Consider the following 18,357-nt stretch of genomic DNA (forward strand, 5'->3'; position numbering starts at 1 on the left):
CTTGAGAACCTAAAGAATTTTCTGTACCATTTTTTACAGTTACATTCATGCCAAAACTCTCGCAAAGTCTTCAAAGAGTATAAATGTTTTTATCAATTTTAAACTAACAAAATTTACTCCCAATCAAGAATATCTCCTTGTTCCTGCGACCTTCGTGCTTCAACTATTTTGCTACCACTCAAACACAAGCTGATGGAAAAAAATCTGATGCCGGATTCATATAATCATATATAACAACTGGGATCAGCGAAAGAATTAAAAGTGACAATTTAACAATTATATCCTTTTAGGCATTCTTTGAAATAAAAAAGTGTGATTTTTTAGCAGACCATGTCGATTTGATAAATCTATTTGTAAAGATGACAGTGACTGATATACATATTCGGATTGTTCTAAAAAAATGAAAAGATTGCATTTTCATGGGACTGAAGACGAAATATAAAAAAAAAAAAAAAAGTGAACATTAAAAAATAACATTGACCACAACGAGGGCCAAAAAGTCCATGTCCAATGACGTAAACCTTTGATCCTGGAAAAGGACATGAGAAGTACATGAAAATAGGCAGAAGCTTATCAGAGATAAAATCAAGTTTCAATACTGCAATGTCCAAAGGACTTTTAGATACATGAAGTACACTAGCACCACACCATACCCAACTGTGCAAATAATCCACACGGATCCATATGCTTTGTTGATTTCTCTTGTTGTGATTAGATTGAGATAATTCCGACATTGTTGTGGGCCAAACAGTTCGGGGGGCTGGTTTAAAAAGCCATCCTTTGTATATTCAGATATTCACAAGATTCTAGGTAACTTTTGATCAACATTTTATGTGTCCTGAGTTTATTTTCAGTATTAACGTCCATCAGACCTTCCATTTGGACACCTAAAGTTACCATGAACCCACCCAGAAATGCAATCACCTGACTATGCGGCTTTGTAACCATGCCGACGACCTCCGATTCCTGAAAAATATAGAAGAAAAGGCACATCCACCCCTACCATTTGGATGATTCACTTGAGAAGGGTCCATTCAGAGTATGTTTTATCTCGAACATGTTAAACAATCCATAACGTGCTACATTTATACACGAGTACTATCTGCTTTGAATTATGAGGACGACTAAACTATGCTCGAGCACTTATTGAAGTATCGGCCCAAGAAGATTTGAAAGAGTTAAACATCGGGATGGCATTGGGAGGTATAGGCAATCCCGAACCCGATTAAGAAACCACGACCCAAACCCGACGGGACCCCATTTAATTACTAACTAGAAGGTAACGGGACCACACGGGTATTCGAGTCCCCATTTACATAAACTAATGGGTAGACGGGTATCTATGCGGGTATATAATATATATATATATATATATATATATATATATATATATATATATATATATATATATATATATATATATATATATATAGAGAGAGAGAGAGAAATAATCAAGAGGGAAGCCCTAAAAGGGGGAAGTATTTTTTTTTCTTTTTTTTCGAAAAAAAAATTTCAAGCATGAATATCACATGAAAATATGAACATTCAATGAAAACGCTCGAAGAAAAAATTTTATTTTGGCGGGAAAACGCTAGAAGAAAAAAATGAAAACATTCAATGCATTGAATGTTTTGATTCTGAGTTTTTTTTAAGGGGTTAGAAATTAGGGTTTAAAAAATTATGGGGTTAAAAATTAGGGTTTAGCTATTAGGGTTTAGAAATTAGAGTTTTGGGTATTTTGGCGGGAAAACGCTCGAAGAAAAAAATGAAAACATTCAATGCATTGAATGTTTTGATTCTGAGTTTTTTTTAAGGGGTTAGAAATTAGGGTTTAAAAAATTATGGGGTTAAAAATTAGGGTTTAGCTATTAGGGTTTAGAAATTAGGGTTTTGGGTTTAGAAATTAGGGTTTAGGGTTTAGAAATTAGAGTTTAGATTGAATATTTTAACACGAACGGTTTAGAGTTTAGGGTTTAGGGTTTTGGGTTGAGGTTTACGGAGTAAAGCCGAAAATCCTAAACCCTAAACTCTAAATCGAGCTAAATTCGAAAAAAAACACTTCACACAAGATGAAAACAAAACGATGCAAATAAACTCAGCAGCAAAACATTCAATGCATTGAATGTTTTTATTTTTTTCTTCGAGCGTTTTTCCGCCAAAATAATGACATTCATCACAAAGTGTCTGTTTTAAATGTTCATATTTTCATCTAATCTATAATGTTCTTGAACAAAGTTTTTTCAAAAAACGAAAAAATAAAATTTGCTTCCCCCTTCCCCCAAAAAAGTGCTTCCCTCTTCGAAAGAAATTAATTTAAATATACATGAATTTCACCTTCGCAACAGGATTTTATAAGCTTGAAAATGTATTGCTTCTATATTGTTCGCCTCAGCGAACAATGATGTGATATACTAATATGCCTTTCTTTCTTGAATCCTTTTTGGACAGTGTAAAAAATCTAGCAAAAGTTTTTTTTTTTTTTTTTATAACCGAGGAACCCCTACTACGAACGAGCACATTGGCCCCCCGCAGCGGATAAACCTCAGGACATCGGGAACTCAAGTGTCACCCTGATGCCAGAAAAAGCACCCTCTAGTCAAGGGTCACTATTAAGTTCGTCCATTTTGCCAGTGGCTGGATTCGAACCTGTGACCTCTCGCTTCATTGGGGATAGCCTGGATGGTTAGCAAAAGTTTTTTCCAAGAATCATATCATTTTCATCTATTAAAAACAACCGAAAACATACAATTTATTTGTCCTCGAGTGTTAAATCCGACAAATAAAGAAAGTGGATTCAAGATTTTCAACTTTATTATCACATGATGCAAAAGGAATAGAAAGATCTAATTGGGTGATAAATCGTATAGGACATTAATGCTGATATATTAAAGTTACAATATTAGTTTCAAAAAATTGGGGATCTGATGAGGGAGACGAAGATGGGAGCATTTTAGATGGTTGTCGGCGTTTAGATGGTTGCTAATCGTCCGTCATACGTTTGATTGGTCACCCTCTATATCTCGATCTTCCTTGTTTTTTGTATCGTGGTCATTTTTTCTATTTTGTTGTTCAGATCTTTTGTTTAGGTTCGAGCATGGTTGGTTTGTAGTTTTTGTTTTAAGCTCGGTTGACTTTGGTTGTATGTTATTTGGGCTTCAATTTTTGTTGAAGTTTCCTTGTTTTAATGAAGTTTTCTGTTTTTTCGCCGGAAAAAAAAAAAAAAAAATATTAGTTTCAAAAGGTAATTATGAGGAAAAGAGTTCATGTTATGCAACCATACAATTGGTGGAACTTTCTAACGTGAATCTCAATTAAAGCAAACTGAGTTACGTTGATTTCAATCTCACCACCTAGAATTGTCTCTATTTCTTCATCCTCAAACCCTGTTGTAATCACTACTAGTCAATTATTATACATTTAACCCAATATATACATCATGTTGATGTATGACCAGGTTAGTAGTACGGCTATTTTACCTTGCCCAGTTACCATTTCCAAACCCGGTTATAATTAACTCACATTTTCATTAGTTAAAAAAAAAAAACAATTACCACTGCAAATTTGAAGCATTTTATCCGGGGGGGCACCCCTGAAGGTAAAAGCCGATTTTTATGCTGTAATATGCATAGGAATCTAGTTACCAAGACTCCTTCATAATGGTAAACTAACTTTAATTTAAAATTGTGTTGTTTTTGCTGGACCTTTAAATAAGTTTATTGTATTATACGTGTGAAGATCAATTTTTATGATGATTACAACAATTTTGTCCGAGAAACTGGGTTGATAGAAACGGTTTTATTATGGCAACAACAAACCATGAAACATGTGTCTTTACAAATTCACACACTGTCACGTATTGTCCAAATTAGTATATATGTGGTGAGAACAATATTAAGGTTCGTTCGTTTACTTTATCGTTAAACAATTTAATCCTAAACAACTATTTAATCTATATTTTACGCATGTGTAATTATTGATTTAAAATTAAGGATGAAGAAAAAGATGTACTAGTTGTAGCACTTAGTTATTCTTGGGTTGCTGCAATTAAAAGGGGGATATTTTATCGACATTTTCACAGTAACCGATTTTTGCAATCTATTTGTACGGGTAATATCTTTTATCTATGAATAAATCCAAATTAAATATTATAATTGTTTTGTTAATGAAATTCAAAAGGAGATATGGTTGTTAATGTTTTTGTAGTTGTACGTACATTTTCACAGTAACCGATTTTGTTTTTGCAAGTAATATCTTTTATCTATAAAGCAAAGATAAATATTATGAATGTTTGGTTTATAGTGAAATTCAAGTGGAGATATGGTTGTTATTTTTTTGAAAGTTAATGTAATATCGGTTGATGAAGCAGTAATGAATGCAACATGCTTTGAGGATCAACTCGTAGTTGTCACTCGTTCCATATCCATATCTTCTCTTACTTCGAACGAGTAACTGTTAGTATATAGGTTGTATAATGATGCTACAGGAAACCCAGCTAACTAAAGGAGTGTTGAGATTGACTACGAGTTCATATTTATAATTGTTTGGTTTTAATAAAGGCAAGCTAAATATATATGATTTCATAATAAGTAATCTTGTTATTATGCTATAAATTACATGAATTGTAATTCAACAGAACTTAATTTTTATGTCAGGGTATTTTTCGAGCACTAAAAAAATGGTAACCATTTAACACCAACTAAAACGCGAAGAATATCTTGGTAAAAAATCAAGTTCTGTTCAATAACACTTCATGTATAACGAAACTGCATAATATGGAATTGTATGTACTTAACTCGCCTTGTTTACTAAAGCCACACATCATAAACATGAACTAGTAATCGGAGTCAACCCACTTCAAGTTAGCTAGGTTCCATTAGCAACATTATACAATATGTTTATCCGATTTAACATGGTTATTGTTAATAATTTAATAATATGGATTATTATAATAGAAGTAAACTTGATCTATGGCTAGGATGTTCTACGTGTATTCTTTAATCATTTTGGTGGTTGGTAGTTGTTAGTTGCACCTCTTTAGGTACGCTCACATTAAATAAAAGATATTTTTTGTTTGTTTAAGTTTATTGTATAGTAATATATTTTATCAATGCAGTTCACTAAAGAAGAAAGAGGGACACTATGGACGGTTGAATTGAAATCAACTAAATTGATTTGCATTGATTGATTCATGTTATAATGTTTTACCAATTACATGCTTGCATAACATTAACTCTTTCTTTTTCGGCTATTTACCTTCAGAAACTAATACTGTAATTTTAATCTTTCAGCATTCGTGCCTTAATCCATCCATCACCCAGTTAAATCTTTCTATTCCTTCTGCATCATCTAAATTTAGCAGAAAATCTTGAATCCGAGTTCTTTATTTGCCGGATAAATCACTCTTAGGTAAAGAAATTGCAAGTTTTTTGGTGTTATTTTTTAATATTTACTAGAATTCTTATAGTGTCAAACAATTTTAAGAAAGAAAATCATATACGAGTATTGCGTAGACTGCGTTAAATCCTTAGTGTAACGAGATATAAATGGAGGATATATATATATATATATATATATATATATATATATATATATATATATATATATATATATATATATATATATATATATATATATATATTGTAAGGCTTCCTTAGTATTTCTAAGACACATAGTCAACACACTGATATGAGATCATGTGGAAATGAAATATGACTTGTTGACTTTTACTGTTTAGATCTTCATAAACATTCATCCACATTAATACGATATATTCATATATTTTAGGTGAGTTAAAAACATATAATGTATTTTCTTTAAACTTTCAAGATACATCCTTGGATTTTACAATCAAACATTGTTCTTACCAGGATCAATCTAAAGACTTCAACCCAGCTATTATTGTGTGTGTTAACGATTTTTCAAATACACTAATAGATTTACAAATATTTTTATGATGCTTGTGCGCTACACCGGAATGGTGAAAATGTATTTTTCAATGCAAACCTTTTAGAGTATTCTAACCTTTTTATATTCTGAATGATTATTGGAAACATTTTCTCAAATTAGGATTGGATTGCGCTATTTCTCCTCACTATAATAGTGTATGCACCCACCAATAATACCCAAGCAAGTCAAAATGATTTTGCTCAATGTTGAAAGTAGTATTGTGGAACTGTACTACGATGGTGAACAGAAATCCTACATATGTTATAAAAAATACTTGCTAGTAGGTCACTTGGATTATTTCTTAGAAATTAATCCTTGAGTTCAACATTTGGTTGTGTTCAGTGTCGTAGATCTTGTTATTTCTTGTCGAGACCTCGCCACATTCTCAGTTTGAATGACTTGCCGAGTACTCCTTAGCCTACTCGTTCAATCTCTCGGTCAAAGCTGGTCAATGTCGATCAAATTACCGGATCTGCTCAAATCGTCAGCAGATCCACTCTTACAGCAGTCAACGACATTCAAACAAACAAAATAAGTCTAATACCGACACCGAAAATTGCGAAGAAGGGGAATCACATCAAAAAAATAGTCACATGAAAACAGTGGCAGAACACTCGCGTCGTTGTGTTACACCGCCTGATAAAAAAGAGTTGCTTGAATATGTTACGTCATTGTTTTACACCACCGTCAAAAAGAGAATGAACGGTTACGCGTAACTTTAGCTTATGTTACATCGTACGTATTTGTGTAATTGTGTTTGATAATTAAGAGACTCTACATAATACCCCCTTATGATATGGTGATATTCATTTTAAACTCCGAACTTTCTAAACTTAAGTTTATATTCTGAAACATGTATTAATTAAAGTATTCTAGCATTAAATAGTAGTAATTCGCATTAACTAGACTTTACAAGCATTTGTATATGTGATTATATTAATAATGCTAAAAAGTCAACGTCGAGATCTCCCCGATATCTCCAAGAGATGTCGAGATCTCCCCAAAAATATCCCAACGAGATCTCCGTGAGTTCCGAGTTCTCCAATCTTGCCTATACCTTGTGTTTTGAGGAAAGTGGCACTGTGCAATCCAAACGTTCTATTAAAACTATCCCTATGATCTGGAATACGATGTAAGGAAATAGACATTTGTTAAAAGGTGACATCCACGTCGATTCCTTATTGTTTAGGAATGCAAGACAGTGCAATTATGATGTGCTAACAGAACTACTTCCGTGATCTGAAATAGAAGGCACAACATAAAGGAATAAGGTAATTTGGAATGAGTCATCCATATCTTATATGGTGTACCGATGAGCGTCATAGTGCTATTATCAAGCTTTAACATAAATACTTCGGAATTAAAAGGGGCAAGATGGGGAAAATAAAGGAGTTTGTGTTGAGTGGGTGTGCGTAATCAATATCCCAGTAACAGATAAAGTAATTTAGTACAAAATCCATTCGATGTGTTTTCGGAGGTTAATATTTCAGCTTTGTACGTGTACGTGTATGTATATATATATATATATGTGTGTGTATATATATATATATATTATATATTATATATATATATATATGTGTGTGTGTGTGTGTGTGTGTATATATATATATATATATATATATATATATATTTGTTAAGTTTAGTTACTGCAAAATAATACTACTTAATGAAAAAAAAAAACCTTTAATTAATACATGTTTCAGGATATATTTGTAAGTTTAAAAAATTTAAAGTTTAAATGAATCTCACCAGGTAGCACATGAAGTCCCTTAATTATCAAACACAATTACACAAACACATACGGCGTAACACAACCTAAAACTACATGTAAGCTTTCTTTTTCTCTTTTTGACTGCGGTGCGACACAACGAAATAAGACATTCAAGCAACTCCTCCTTATCACACAGCGCAACACAACGACGGCGGTGTTCCTCCGGTGTTTTCAGGATACTCTCTTTTTTCCGATGTGATTCTTCTTTTTCCGTATTTTCCACCGTCGGTTATTGTCGGTATCGGACTTATTTCGTTTGTTTGAACGTCGTTGACTACTGTAAGAGCGGATCCAGTGACGATTTGAGCAGATCCGGTCATTCAACCGGCATTGACCAGCTTTAACTGATAAATTGAACGAGTGGGCGAAGGAGTACTCGGCCAGTCATTCAAACCGAGATATCGACTAGATCTCGGCGAGAAAAAACGAGATCTACAACACTAAGAAAAGGTGTGGCTAGCACATTCCGTTAAAATGTGTTCTATATACTTTGTAATTTGCTTTATCAAGCAATTGTACATGATGACCATATTACACACAATCATCCTGACCGGGAAGAATTGGAGTGTGGTTAATATCTGCTCAATAGGTCATTCAGCAAATTCACAAAGTTACACACATCAAGAGAGAGATAATTAGAGGTCTCTGAATTCACATCAAGCAACTCGAGACTTTCTAAGGCTATTTCAAAGATGTATTCCTTGTAATTGGACACACATCAAGTGAAATACAATTAGAGGTCTCCGAATTCAAATCAAGCAACTCGAGACTTTCTAAGAAGATTTCAAAGTTGTATTGCTTGTAATTTGCTCATCAATCACTATTGCATGATAAATATGAAGAAACATATTCAACATGAGGGGAAGATAAAAGATATATGGTTGATAAAAGATGTCGACGAGAAAATTAGAAAATATATGATTGTTAAAAGTCATCACATCTTCAAATTCAATGGCAAATCTTGCGCAACTTCAAGTATACCAAATAAAGATTCTTGTTCAAATTAGTTCAAGACTCATATTTCAACGTCAAAGAATCTTGAACGTCTTCCGCTGTAGCAAATCAAAAGTTCAAGAATTTTTACACAAGAGAGAATTGTTTGTTTCAGGGGAAGTAAAAGGAAATTCAAAGAATACTCTAGATTTAAGGAGCTAAAAAGATTATGTTATGAAATCGCCAAATCCTCTCAAATCCTGATTATTCTCTCTCATGTCAAACATTTCAAGAAAAGATATGAAAGTTCAAGTTTTCAAAAGATGAAGATTGGTGGGCTCATCAGCAATCAACTTCAAAAGGTGACAATACTTTCACGATCATCCAAGTAATGTTGAAGAGATCAAGAATTCAAGATTCAAGATCTTCATCATCAAAAGAATGCATAATCGACACCAAGGAAGAGATTATTAGATTTATCGATTTCAACAGTATATGTTTTGTATGTAATAAGAAAGGATGCCACTATAGAACACAAAAGGGAGAGATTGTTAGACTGTATATTTCATATACGAGTATTGTCGATTGTGTTAAAGCCTTGGTGTAAGTATATATATATATATATATATATATATATATATATATATATATATATATATATATATAATAATTTAAGTTTCTTTTGAAAGAGGAATATGTTAAAGGTGCAATAAAGCTAGTGGGAAAAAAAATCAGCTACGAGATTTGGAGATCATACTGACATAAATAGAGCTAGAGATTTACCTACACGAACAACCACAACCTGAGGCAGAAGATGCAAAAGGACCACAAACTTGCGGTAGAAATTACAGAAGAACCACGACCTGTAGACCTGCAGTAGAACTCGAACCGCAACCACAACCTGCTGAAAAACCATGATCTGTGAAAGGACATGTGAAAGGACGTGAGAAGTTTTAAGTGGGCAAAATTAACCCGCTTTTTCATTATGTTTGAGTCTGCTATATTAGCTTTCTGTCATGTTTTTTCATTTTATTAATATCTTCACAATCATTATGAGGTTCAACTACAATTAACGACAATGAACAAAATATGGCTAAATCTAAATAAGTTTATGATATCGAAATAACTTAGATGCGTATGTGTAGGTTGTCTAAAAACTAAGGCAAAGTGGTTACATTTAAAAGAGCCCAAGATCCAAAATCTAAATTAGGTTTATGATATCCCAATAACCTAGATGCGAGTGTAGGTTTTCTAAAAACTAATGCAAAATGGTTACATTTAAAGAGCCTAAGATGCAGATTGTAGTGCATTATTTGTTAATATTAAGAAACAAATCGCTTAATGCCTTGCCACATGTCGCTAGTAAAATAAGTTAACAAAACCAAGAAGATAGGTTGTTAACTAAACTTTAAAAAAAAATTTGAATGGCGTCACATAAGTCATGTAATAATAAAATATCCTATACAACGTTGTCAACGTTAGCAGAATCCTCAAGAGACTTCTTACTCAATTTGAATCATTGCAATTCACCGTTTCGAACTTATAAAACCCTCGACTTTAAAAGTTGACATAAAAATGACATTGATACGAAAGCTTATTAAGTGTTGTAAAAATGACATAAAAATGACATTGATGTGGAGGCCAATACTATTTGTATGCTTATTCAGTGTTGTAAAGCTCGGCCAAATCGGGAAGTTCTCGGCCAACTCGGGAGTTCTCAATCAACTCGGACAACTCAGTAACTCAGCAACTCAATCAAAAACTTGACAACTCGGTCAAAAACTCGGCAACTCGATCAAAAACTCAAAAACTTGGTCAAAATCTCGGTAAATTAGTCAAAGTCTATTAGAAGTTATATTAGAACATATATATTTGTATTGAAAAACTAAAAAAGTCAACATAAGTCAACATCCAAGTTCTCCCCGAATTGCCGGAAACTCCCCAAAAATGTCCGACCACATTCTCCCCGAGTTCCGAGTTCTCCAACCACGCCTAATCAATTGAAGTCAAACAAATATTAAATATTTTTGACTTTTTCCTAATTTGTTATGTTTAATTGAATGTATCCGGCTAGGTTTTTACTTGAATATAAATTTAATGTGGATTTGGTTTAAAGGTATTTAGTTTAACTTGTTGGTTTCGTTAAAGATGAATGGAAAATAAAATGTGACATATGAAGTGACAAAATACCTAAAATGCCCTCATGTGCATAGCAAGTGAGGGGAAGTTGATGGAAAAAAATTAATGATCGCCCGACATAATATGTCTGCAAAATTGATATCTTCACTTCACTATATATAATATTCACTATATATAATATATATAATATAATAGAGAAAACGAAATACACCCCATTTGAATAAAAGTAATAACAATTATTTACTACACTATATACTAAATACTAATACTATATACTATATTCTATTAATATATAGAAAAACAACTAAACCAATTTTAATCTATTGTATAAAAAATCCTCATGATAATCAATGCACGACAGAATACCTGTATAGACCATCACCAATGCCACCTGATTTCCCGTCACGATCCCAAGCAAAAGTGGCAACCGAAGTCCTTCCAGGCTATGCAATTTTAGGTTTTATGACCTAAATTAATAAAAACAGTCAATTATTTTTTATTTACTTTCTGTTAGCCTAGAGGTAGCAACTTCATCCATTTACTTGTTAGGATATTAAATTGAGCTTCGTGTTATCTCCAGAAAGTCAAATAACTAGTATTTTCTTAACAGGTTGATATGGGCTATGGTTCATTCCGTTAACAAAAAAGTGGTTATGCATAATATATCAGATGAAGGTAGCAACTATATAACATATAACATACTTTAAATATCAAATATAAAATACCAAAAACATATTGATAAATGCACCTCCTTTTGCTTTTGAAAATTGAAGTCACTGACATCCCATATACGTAACGAACCATCATCACCCTTCACAAACTCAACCATCACGATCGTATATCTGGAATCACGAATAGATAAAAGAAAGGTTAGAGGATGAACTTGACATCTGGGAGGTGCAAGGTTGCCCATATCAAAGCAGAACAAGACAAAAAAAGAAAAATGGAACTGAAAACATAAACTCGTATTATCTTAGTATACAATAGGTTAGGTCCAAACAAGCTAAATTTGGATGTGTTTAAGGAAACTGCAGGTTATTAAGTGTGCCGGTTTTGTACAGTTACTCAAACCGTCAAGCCTGCCATTTTGGACAACTCTAAACCTGACAGACGATGGAAAAATAGTCCAACTTGTACCTTTGCTTGTGCAGATCAGGTAACACACATAGCCAATCCATTCGTAAGTATAGACACATTTAATTTCACTAAGGTTTTCCTAAAGCTAAACACCGTGCAATATAATCCACTAATATTTACAAACTTTAGCAAGTCAATTTGCTTATCACTATTCATTATCATATTCAACCTCTTCTATTAAGTCAACAAATCACAATACTGAAACATATAGCTTGTTTCCATGTGTATGTTTAGAAATACGATTATTTTGATAATCACAACAACTCCATATCACTATCCTATTGCACAGGCGGACGCAGTGGTCCGATAACTTTCTCATCATCAGAATCAACAGCAGGATCTGGACGATGAGGTCCAATAATGACGTCGTCAATATCGTCGGATCCAACGGGACTAGAAGCCGAGAGAGGTCGAGGTGGACCAATTGCCACGTCATCATTAACAACGGTGTTAGGTTTAGGGTTTTTTTAGGCGAATTTATCCAGGATTTGGAGAAGACGGATCTGAAAGTATGAAAGAAAGGAAATATGGAAACGGGAGACAAAGAGTTAACCAGAACTCCGGCGATAGCCAGAGGCCGGTGACGGCGGCTATAATGAAACTAGGGTTAGTAAAGTGAAAGTGGCATCTGGGAGTGAAAATGAAACGAAGAGAGAGAATATCGGATGTCTTTGTTTTCTTCTACTTTTGAGTTTAGTCGGAAGTGTTTTTGGGAATTTGGCTAAGAAATTCAACGTATAAGTAGGGTGTGCACCATTTGGTTTAAAACCATTTAAATCGAATATCGAATCGAAATCAAATCGAAAAAAACTAAATCGAATTTGAAAAATGGTTTTCGGATCGAGAAAAACCGAAACCGAATTTTAATTCGGTTTTTCGGTTTGGTTTTCGGTTTTGAAATTTTTTAATTTGGTTAACCGAAAACCGAATATAAAACCGAATTCAATTTATACAATATTAAATAAATATTTTAAGTTATTTATATTATTGTATACATGTACGAGAAATGATTTTGAATAGATATTTAAACACTTCAAGTCAAATTCGGTTTACTTGGATTGAAATCCTATTTTAATCTTTAATTTCATAATTTTCCTTTTAACTCCACATTTTTCAAGTCGATTTGCTATTCAGTTCAATTTATGTGTGTGTGCACGTTGAATCAATCAAATTTATATACACTTCTTTACAACAGTTTATCTATGACTAAAACAGAGAAAGTTTTAGTTTTGTTATTGGTATTGGTTTTGTTTATTTTTTGATATAAAATGTATTGTATTATGATATTATATAAGCTTATTTTATTTTCTAAAATTTGTATATATTAGTATGATACTTACAAAGTTAATAATATAATGTTTATTTACATCGTGAGAAAAAAGTAAAAAAAAAAAAAAATCGATGTGTAAGTTAATTTGGTTTTAACCGAAACCGAACCGAATTCAAATTTGGTTTTCGGTTCGGTTTTGGTTTTGGTTTTGATATTTGAATTTGGTTTCGGTTTCGTTTTTGGTTTTAATATTTAGAATTTCAAAACCGAAAAAACCGAACCGAATAAACCGAAAAACTGAAAACCGAACCAATGAACACCCCTACGTATAAGTAAGTGAGACGAAAGAAATAAAAATAATAAACTTGATTTTTTGTGGGGAAAAAGACAAAATTACGCTCGTCGTTCTGAACTTGTATCCAGTATTCTGAGGTCATCCTTAAATTTTTTTTTTTTTTCTGACATCGTCCCTGAACTTGTACTTTGTAACTCCGGTCATCCCTCCGTCTAACTTCTCTGTTAAACTGACTCATGTGCGAATCATGTGAGGGTATTTCAATCTTTTTAACTTGTTTACTCCTTTTTATACCGATTACAAGTTGATGGACGACATGGGTAATTTATTAGTATATCTAATTCTTGTTACGAAAATTACATGCAATGTATAGACAATTTTGTTGAACAAATATAGTCAAATATGGATGCTATATATATTAATATTCAAATTCAAATATTGTATAGTGAAAATTATGTAGTATATATATGTGTGTGTGGTGCAGAGATAAGATTTATAATATAATTCTCACATATACTTCTTGATATAATATACATATTTCATATTCACTCTTTTCTTTAATTAGTATTCTATAGCCAAAAATCATACCACCAAAGGTAGTTATAAGCCTACTGAATTATAACACGTTATCAGCACGAAGTGCTACGTATAATCAAGGTTTATCTAAGCAAGTACACGTCACTAATCAAGGTAAGAAATTGTTTAACTTTTATTAACTTCACTAACATTTATATTTATATTATTTAAGTTATATATGGTCGGTTATACCGCCTGAATTATATTTATGTAATCTAACTTTTATTAACTTCACTAACATTTATATTTATGTTATTTAAGTTATATATGGTCGGTTATACCGCCTGAATTATATTTATGTAATCTAACTTTTATTAACTTCACTAAGTTATATATGGTCGGTTATACCGCCTGAATTATATTTATGTAATCTAACTTTTATTAAATTCACTAACATTTATATTTATGTTATTTAAGTTATATATGGTCGGTTATACCGCCTGAATTATATTTCCGTAATCTACCTCTTATTAACTTTACTAACATTTATATTTATGTTATCTAACATTTATGATTACTTATGCAATTAATCATTATTTATTTCATGCATACTAATGTTTATTCTTAAAATTTATTATTTATGCATAATATGTTTATTCTCTTAATCTTCATATTTATACTAAACGTATTTATACTAAATATATTTATAGTAATCGTATTTATACTAATAAAATTCTTTTATTAAAAATTATTATTAATACAACGAGTACATAACAGTCGTTAACGTCAACTAACGACGTTACAACGGTCATATATACATAACGGTTGTTAACGTCAACTGACGACGTTACAACGACTATATTTTTCAAATATAAAATAAACATCTCCGTTTTCACATTTTCACAAATCAATCTTCATTTTCTCAGATTACCATCATCAAAATTTTTTTTTGTAAAGATGATTCACACAAGGATAATTTTTCCTATTGTATTGGTCATACTAACTATCATCATTGTTACTAATATACCACCGGGTGAACCTATATTCTATCCTGCTCTTGCGGTTTTATCATTTGTAATCATGCCATTATTCTGTTGTTTGCTACTTATGAATTTAAAATAATTCTAATTTCATTTTATTATTTGTCTATGATTAGAAATTGATTATGATTATAATTTATGTTGTTCATCTTTCTGAAAATAGAAAATGTCAAACTTATCAAAGCTTGAGTTTGATGCCCTATACGTATCGGGAACAAACTACACATCATGGGTCATGGATGTAGAAATAAATCTTGGATCATTGGGTATTCTAGAAACTTTAAAAGAAAACAATACTTGTTCTGATCAAGATAAATTAAAATCAATTGCTTTTATTCGCAAACATATTGATATCACCTTAAAACATATGTATCTCACTATCAAAGATTGTAACGACCCTGGATTTTCCAACGTTAATTATTAATAATTATTATTATTATTAATACTTGTGATTAAACAAATGTATGTTATTACATTTACATGTTGCCATGATTGCCCGTACTTGACTTTAATTGCCCAAAACGTCTTTGTGACACACGAAACTTTCACGAATAATATTTTTAGAATATTATTGACATTCATGATTGATTTTATTAATCATTTTAATTAACTATGGTTATTAGTTAATTACTTGGGCTTTGTTGGATTTAATTGTTAATTAATTGAACTTGGGCCTTTATTAGTGTTAATGGACCTATGAAGCCCACCCTACACTTTAATGGACTTATTTAGCCCATCTCTTAATGCAAGTATCATACTTGGAACTTAACTAGTTAGTTAACTTGTTTGGAATCTAGTCACATAATACTTACACCATAATCCCCATGCATGCACCCATTTTAACCACCTTTTATGACTTTTACATGCAATGAACTAGTGTGTAATCCTCTTCCTCCTTCTCCCTTCCCAACCGTCGACTTTAGGTGTAGATGGGGAGAGTTTTGTTTTCAAATTTTGATCAATTACTTACTTGCTTTCTCTCATTTCACTTCCTCATTTTTACACACACTTACTTGCACACTTTCTCTCATCTCACTTTTCTCTCAAGACTTGTAAGTAACAAACTCTTTTCTCCCTACTTTCTTGATCCAAAACCGTGGCCTAACATAAGCGTCATCATCATCTTTTGTTACTTGTTGTTGTTTACTTGATTATTGTTTAGTTACTTACTAATTGTTGTTGTTCTTTACTAGTTACAAGAATCAAACTCTTTAGTTTAATTCTTCATTTTATCTTGTTCATAACAAGAACACACAAGAACCTAACTTACTAGTTATGTTCTACATTTAATTTCTTGAAAGATTGTAAGTTTATGTGTTGATTAAAATCATACTTGAAGCTCATGAAGTAAACTTAAAGTTTACTTTCTAAAGATCAAATTTTGGTTTGAATCATTAAAGTATGAACAACCCATGAACTTATTAACTTGTTTACTTAGTTTATTACTTTATATTATGCACTTTAAATTCATTTTTGTTGGTTAATATTGATAAAATGTTACTAGTTAACTTTGATCTCATTAATCTTGAACTAAAGTTAACTTTAAAAGTTCAAGAACATGTAAGTAAGCTTTCTATAATTATAACTTGGTACACTTATGTTAGATCTAGACTTTTGGGTCTAGGATCTTCAAGATCTAACTAAGAACTATGTTCTAAACTTAAGATCTTGATTTTATAAGTTTATTTTCAAGTTGTAACTTAATATTAGTTTTAAAGTTCATGTATGTGTTAGATCTAAGACATTGATGTAACTTTGGTTCATCAAACTTCATACAACTCTTAAGTGAGTTGTGCTACATGTCTTAGACCTACACTTGTGTCATAATAGTCAAAACTTGGTTAATATTACTTTTATATTTCATGTATGTGTTAAATCTAAGACTTTGATGTAACTTTGGTTCATCAAAACACTTGCAACACTTAAGTGAGTTGTGCTTCATGTCTTAGACTTACACTTGGGTTATGATGGTCAAACCTTGGTGAAAATGATGCAAACACATCAACGAGTTGTACACTTGAAGCTATATGCATCAAGGATGAGAACCATGATAAGCATCGAGCACCAAGAACCACAGGAACCTACCGACCATATTGTTTTACTGTTTCTGTGTCTGACCCGTACGACCTACTGTAATTATGATTTTCAGATATCTCTGTTCGAGTAGATAACTTTTCATATAGGACTCGTCTTAGTCCGAGTTACGGTTTAGGATTTATGGCCCTCCGATCGTCACTATGTCCATTTAACGTTGTGCTGAAAATTCTGACCTACTCGCACTTAGACCGTCGCCACGGTCAAACGAAGAAGAGTTTGCTTCTGTAATTTTTACCACAACTAAAGGACTCATATACGGAGCCATGGCCACTGGTCTCACCTTATTTCAGTAGGTATAGAGGACGTGGTGACTGACTGAACTCAGCCTTTGTTTAAAACTCTTTACTTGAACGAAATTTACTTTACACCTTTTGCTTAATGATGAATGATGATGACCCTTAAGACCTTATTTACATACTTTTAAACTTATTCGGACGATTTACTGACTTAGTACTTTTTGACTTAGGTTGAGGACCCGTTTGGATAACCTTCATTACTTGCTTACTTTCCGAGTCATACTTTACCGCTACCTTATCATTGTGAGTTATAGCATTCCCTTTTTACTTTAACTTATTTTGGGAACTGAGAATACATGTGGATTTTATGTTTTACATACTAGGCACGAGTACTTAAACTTATATATGTGTGGGTTATACAACGGCATAAACATTCCCTTTAGCTCGGTAACATTTAATCATTGGTTTTTGAACCATGAACGCGAATCTTAGATATGGATCCATGGGGTTTGACATCCCCACTCGGGCTAGTCGCGCTAACATTTAACGAGTGTTTAATACTTCGTAAACATACGCACTTTCCAAGTGTACTTTCAGGGGGTATAAACGTTAAGTTAGTTACCAAGTGCCCACGGTTAGCATATACTTTATCATACTGTTTTGAAACGCTCTTTGTAGCACTGAAATCTCGTGGCCTACCTTACATACTATTATACTTAAACTATAGCTCACCAACCTTTGTGTTGACGTTTTTAAGCATGTTTTTCTCAGGTGCTTAAGGTTGCTTCCGCTGTGTTACTAGACTTGCTGTAGACACCCGCTGCTTTAGAGATGTCAACTGCATGAAACACTTTATCTTGCATTCAAACTTTAATACATTTGAAACTATGCTTTGTAACGACCTAAGGGTTACATACATTTATTCATGCTTGCTATTCGTAGAAGCATACTGTTGGTGTAAAACATTTGATGTCGAT

The sequence above is a fragment of the Rutidosis leptorrhynchoides genome, chromosome 4 (genome assembly GCF_046630445.1).
Source record: "Rutidosis leptorrhynchoides isolate AG116_Rl617_1_P2 chromosome 4, CSIRO_AGI_Rlap_v1, whole genome shotgun sequence".
Classification (NCBI taxonomy): domain Eukaryota; kingdom Viridiplantae; phylum Streptophyta; class Magnoliopsida; order Asterales; family Asteraceae; genus Rutidosis; species Rutidosis leptorrhynchoides.